The sequence below is a fragment of the Mus caroli genome, chromosome 5 (genome assembly GCF_900094665.2).
Source record: "Mus caroli chromosome 5, CAROLI_EIJ_v1.1, whole genome shotgun sequence".
Lineage (NCBI taxonomy): Eukaryota > Metazoa > Chordata > Mammalia > Rodentia > Muridae > Mus > Mus caroli.
The window spans coordinates 51027779-51034734 of record NC_034574.1 but is presented as its reverse complement, the minus strand read 5'-3'; positions in this window follow the sequence as shown (position 1 = coordinate 51034734).

Genomic DNA, 6956 nt, shown 5'->3' with positions numbered 1-6956 from the left:
GATATTTTTAATTTTTTTTTATTTTTAATTTATTTTATACACTCCATATTCCATTCCCTTCTCCCCATCCACCCTTCAACTGCTACCTACCCCACCCTGTCTCCATGTGGATGCCCAACCCCCCCACCCCACCTGATCTCTAAACTCCCTGGGGCCTCCAGTCTCTTGAGGGTTAGGTGTATCATCTCAGAATGAACCCAGACCCGGAAGACCTCTACTAAATATGTGTTGGGAGCCTCATATCAGAGGGTGTATGATGTCTGTTTGGTTGTCCAGTATTTGAGGGATCTCAGGGGTCCAGATTAATTGAGACTGCTGGTCCACCTACAGGATTATGTAAAATTAACAAAAACAAATATCCCAATTCATTATCATGCATCAATTTCTACATTTTCACATAGTTTATTTTAAGTATTTGTTGTTTTCACCAAAATCTCAAACATTCTGTTTTACTAATAAAGACTCAGGAGCCAGATGCTAGGGTGAAAGTCTGCTGTCTCAGAGAGACAAAGAACACAGCTGACCTTTCTCCTCAGCAGATGTCCCCAAAGGAAGAGAAGTTCTCCAACTCACAAAAAAAAAGAAAGAAAGAAAAAAAGAAAAACAAAAGCCTTCAAACTTAATTTCATCCCCCTCTATTCCTTCTAATTCCCATGTGTCTCTCTATTTGTCCCTCTGTCTCCCTCTTTATTTCTGTACCTTTCTCCCCTATGATCACTACCTGTCAACTGGATGTTTGCTCCACCCATTAATCTATAGATGGCTTTATTTAATCCTGCTTACAATAAACATTAAGCTTTTAGATGAAGGATATATGCTAGGGCTGAGGGACAAGAGAACTAAAGACAGTCTTTTCCCCAGCAAACAGCATTATGTCAGCATTCACAGTGTGTTCAAATGCATGAAAGTATTCATTTAGGAGTGTTTAATACATAATTATTAGAACCAACCACTTTGCTAGGAATCATAGAGTGATTTTGATATTAAAGGTAGGTTCAGACCCTGTGCTTGTAGGGATCATAAGATAATTGAATGACCAATTTTTTACTAGTGAGTATAAATAAGTTCAGCATTATGAAAGAAGGCAACAGATATAGGTTATTCAGGGTCAAAATCAGGAAGACAAGGAAACTGAAGAGCATTGTACACAGATACACAAAATAACATGTGTGAAAGTTAACATCGCAATCCCAAGAAAATCCAAAGCAAAATTTTGAGGCAACTCAAAAACAATACAGAGTTTAATAATTTTAATATATGATACAATAATTGATCTGAAACTAAGGACAGAACAGATTATAAGGTATTCTATAGTTAAGCCATGCTCCTTTAGAAATCTAATATTCTATGACTTGATTTGATGTGAATTTATATACAGTTGGAATCTTTTGTTATACGGATGAACCGAAAGACAAAAGACAGAACTGCTCAAAATATATGAAGTGAAAAATGCAAATAATATTGTACGTGTTTTAAAAAAAGTGCATCAGCCAGTCGAGATGTAAGAGAGGGAGTAATAGTAATTCATTCAGTACATAACATTACTGAAAGCTCAATCTCTATAGAATGTCTAGTGATCAAACACCACTCTTTATTGGAGCTGTCAGCAAAGAACAAGTGGATATTTAATAATCTGTTTCAGATTGACTTACCCACAAAGAAGTCTGTATAGACCAGTTGTGGGCATCAAGTATGAGTAAGGCTAATGAATACAACAGAACACATTCATTTATTAAAGTGTACTTGAGTCTTAGAGTTCCCTGAAGTATCAGGTTTGAGACCATTAACTTTTCTTATGGAAGTTATGGCCTAGTCAAAATGATAATATATATGCAAAATTAACTATAAATCCAATTAGGAGGACTTACCATGTCTTACGGGATGTCCTCTGAATCAGTTCATAGGTCAATGGATCCTGAACAGACTGCCTCACCTCTAATATATTAAGGAGAATCACCGTGTTTCTCAGTCTGAGTCTTAGGGAAAAATTTAAGTGCAGTGTGCAGCATAAAACAAGGATTTGGGGATAAGATAATGGGTCTCTTCTCAATACAGAATTTGCTCAAACAAGCCTTTCAAACAGAATTATTTTAATTCCAGAGTAAAAGTCATAATGCCAACTATTTCAAAATGACATTTAGAAGAGTTAATAATATAATGGTAATAAAACACCGCATGCTAGCAGTCACAGGATAGTGACATGCTGTAAGTTGACCTCAACAGATGGGCTCTACTTCAGAGGTAGTGATTGTCAGAAGTACATGAGGATGGGGAAGTACAACGGGGAGGTAAAGAAAGGTATGAATCACAAAAGAGCCCAGATTACCTCACTATTAGTGGCTGCATTTGTATTAATTATACCTGGTCATCTGGAGATGTGTATCTTTGAGACAGGAATACTTTTAATAGCAGTATGAATATCCGGATGATAGCAATTTTCTGAATGTCCAGAGCTGATAACTAACTGGAAACTTCCTCAGTATATGAAGAACATATTTTGAAATCCTAGCAAGGATCATGGAGGTTTGTACATAAATCATTAAATAATTTAATGTATTTAATATTTTATTACATTTCTTCCCCAGTGCTTACATTGTCTCTGTCTTTATCTCTCTGTCTCTGTTTCTCTCTGCATTTCCGTTTCTATCTCTGTCTCTCTCTCTTTGTGTATATGTGGGTATGTTTTATGTGGTTATGTACATGTGTTATGTGCAAGGGTGGAGTTCAGAGAAATATTTACAGAAGTAGATTCTTCTAACTCATGGACTCAGCAGACTGGCAGCAAACACTTATACCCACTGAGCCAAGTTGCCAAACTTAGTTCCCATTTTAATAGCAGATATAAATATTTTGTCCTCAATTTGCATAAATTTCATTCACCTAAGTTTTGAAATGCTCCTAGAGATGTATTTTGAACAAGTTTTATCAATAGTAGCTTTGTCAGTAATAGTGACATTCAAACAAATGAAGCTAACATTAATTCATTCAGAATTATGCCAAGGCATGCAATCTAAAGATGTAATAAGTGTGATTAAAATTTTAACTCTAAGTTTGTTCACCAAAGTGTTATATAGTGAAACTAAAAAAGGAAATGTTCGCTTTTAAGAAGTAGTGATCCAATAGAACTATTAATGGATACATTGGAACATATTTATAGAAGAGATAATGAAATAATATCAGGTCCATCTGTAAACCCAGCATTAAAGAAATTTGAGTTTAACCCCCCCCCACTTAAAAAATTAAGAAAATGTATAAAAAATAACAGAAAATTATGTTAATGAATGCTTATTAAAAATCTATATATCATGATATAAATTGCAATTTGTGTGAGGAGAGGTATGTGATAAAGTTTCTATGCATAGTACTTTTTATACACCCACAAAAATACCCTAGTATTGTCTACTTATGAAAACAAAGCTCTTTTCATTACTAAGCACTTACTTTATTTTTTTTGTCTCACAGTTTCATACTTTCATCTCATCATTTCTGCACCCAGTCTCTTTTTTTCTCTTACTCTCAATGAAAATCTCCTTCCAAATTTATTGCTTCTTCCCCTCCTACTTTCATATATTCATCTTTGCATGTGAGCCTTATGTTTGTTAGACCTAGTGGGAAAACCCCCACCCCATTCCCGATTCGGTGTGCACCCAAAAAATCACGAAGGACCATCTCTTGCTGTAATTACATGAGGACATTTAATTACGGAGCTCTGGACCGGCATGCATCCCACACAGGAGATAATGAATGTTGGCCCCGGGNCTTGAAAACTAGGGGGTTTTATGGGGTAAGGGGCTTAGGGGTGTGGAATTCAGCATAGCGACACACTNTTGGCTTATTCAAACATTAACAGAAAGCAGGACTTTGTTCCTGTGGGCTGGGGGCTTATCTTTGTTCACATAGCAACCAGTTGATGTATGACTTTACACGGCACCAAGGGGCAATAGACAGAGGGGAGGTTCTGGACAGATGGTGTTGACTTAGATAATATAGCCCTGCTGGTCGTTGCATACCTTTTTAGCTTTACAGTCAAGATGTTCTTAGGAATGCCTTAACAACAGCCTTGCCCTGGCATGCCTGGGGGCTGTTCTGCTTTGTTCTCAGTCCCAGGCCGGGGCAGTGGGCTCTTAAACAACTCACAAGTTACAATATTTCATCTTCCTTCAATGTTCAGTTACTAATTGTGCAAGGCAAGGGTGCATGCATGTGGAGGTGAGGGGATAATTGGTACAGAGCAGAGTCTGTTTTTGCTGTATGGGTTTTCTTACTAGATATTTTCCTTATATACAATTCAAATGTTATCCCCTTTCCTGGTTTCCCCTCCAAACACCCCCTATCCACTCCCTGCTCCCCTACTCAGCAACCCACCCATTCATGCTTCCTGGCCCTGACATTCCCCTACCCTGGGACATCAGACTTCACAGAACCAAGGGACAAGACCATCCTCTGCTACATATGAAGCTGGAGCCATGAGTCCCATGTGTATACTTTGGTTGCTGGTTTAGTCCCGGAGCTCTGAGAGTACTGATTGGTTCATATGGCTGTTCCTCCTATGGGACTGCAAACCCCTTCAGCATCTTAGGTACCTTCCTTAGCTTCTCCGTTGGGGACCCTGTGCTCAGGCCAATGGATGGCTAAGAGCATCCACCTCTGTATTTGCTCTGAAGAGGCAGCTATATCAGACTCCTGTCAGCAAGCACTTGTTGACATCCACAGTAGTGTCTTGGTTTGGTGACTGGATATGTGATGGATCCCCAGGTGAGGCAGTCACTGGATGGCCTTTCCTTCAGTTTCTGATCCACACTTTGTCACTCTAACTCTTTCCATGGATTTTTTTGTTTCCCCTTCTAAGAAGAATGGAAGCATCCACACTTTAGTCTTCCTTCTTCTTGAGTTTAATGTTGTCTGTGAATTATATCTTGGGTATTCCAAGCTTCTGGGCTAATATCCACTTATCAGTGAGTGCATACTATGTGTGTTCTTTTGTGATTGGGTTACCTCACTCAGGATTATATTTTCTAGTTCCATCCATTTACCTAAGAATTTCATGAATTTATTGTTTTTAGTACCTGAGTAGTATTCCATTGTGTAAATGTACCACATTTTCTGTATTCCTCTGCTAAGGGATAGCTGGGTTCTTTCTGGCTTCTGGCTATTACAAATAAGGCTACTATGAACATAATCGAGCATGTATCCTTATTACATGTTGGAGCATATTCTGGGTATATGCCCAGGAGTGGTATTGCTGGGTACTCAGGTAATATTATGTACAATTTTCTGAGGAACCCACAACTGATTTCCAAAGTGATTGTGCTAGCTTGCAATCCCACCAGGAACGAAGGAGTGTTCCTCTTTCTGCACATCCTCGCCAGAATCTGCTCTCACCTGAGTTTTTTATCTTAGCCATTCTGACTGGTGTGAGGTGGAATCTCAGGATTGTTTTGATTTGCATTTCCCTGATGACTAATGATGCTTAACATTTTTAAGGTGCATCTTACCCATTCAGTATTCCTTAGTTGAGAATTCTTTATTTAGTTCTGTACCCCATTTTTAAAAGGTTTACTTGGTTCTCTAGAGTCTAACTTTTTGATTTCTTTGTATATTTTTGGATATTAGACCTCTCTCAGATATAGGAGAGGTAAAGATCCTTTCCCAATCTGTTGGTTGATGTTTTATCCTAGTGTCCTTTGCAATTTTATGATGTGTCATTTGTAAATACTTGATATTAGAGCAAAAGATATTGGTGTTCTGTTCAGGGAATTTTCCTCTGTGCCCATTTGCTCATGGATCTTCCCTACATTATTTTCTATTATTTTCAGCGTATCTGGTTTTATGTGGAGGTCTTTGATCCACTTGGACTTGAACTTTGTACAAGGAGATATGAATGGATCTACTTGCATTCTTATACATGCTATCTGCCAGTTGAACCGGCACCATTTCTTGAAAATGCTGTCTTTTTCCCACTGGATGATTTTAGCTCCTTTGTTCAAGTGACCATCTATGTGTGGGTTCATTTCTGGGACTTCAATTCTATTCCATTGAATTACTCCATTCCTGCCTGTCATTTTACCAATACCATGCAGTTTTTTTCTTTTTTCTTTTTTCTTTTTTCGTTTTTTATTAGATATTTTCTTCATTTGCATTTCCAATGCTATCCCAAAAGTCCCCCATAACCCCCTAATCCCGTACCCACCCACTCTCACTTCTTGGCCCTGGCATTCCTCTGTACTGAGGCATATAAAATTTGCAAGACTAATGGGCCTCTCTTTCCAATGATGGCCAACTAGGCCATCTTCTAATACATATGCAGCTAGAGACACGAGCTCTGGGGGTACTGGTTAGTTCACATTTTTGTTCCACCTATAGGGTTGCAAACCCCTTTAGCTCCTTGGGTACTTTCTCTAACTCCAACATGGGGGCCCTATGATCCATCCAATAGCTGACAGTGAGCACCCACTTCTGTGTTTGCTAGTTCCCGGCATAGCCTCACAAGAGACAGCTATATCTGGGTCCTTTCAGCAAAATCTTGGTAGTGTATACAATGGTGTCAGCATTTGGAGGCTGATTATGGGATGGATCCCCAGGTATGCAGTCTCTAGATGGTCCATCCTTTCCTCTCAGCTCCAAATTTTGTCTCTTTAACTCCTTCCATGGGTGTTTTGTTCCCAATTCTAAGAAGGAGCAAAGTGTCCACACTTTGGTCTTCATTCTTCTTGAGTTTCATGTGTTTTACAGATTGTATCTTGTATCTTGGGTATGCTATGTTTCTGGACTAATATTCACTTATCAGTGAGTACGTATCATATGAGTTCTTTGTGATTGGGTTACCTCACTCAGGATAATGCCCTCCAGGTCCATTCATTTGCCTAGGAATTTCATAAATTGATTCTTTTTAATAGCTGAGTAGTATTCCATTGTGTAAATGTACCACATTTTCTGTGTCCACTCCTCTGTTGAGG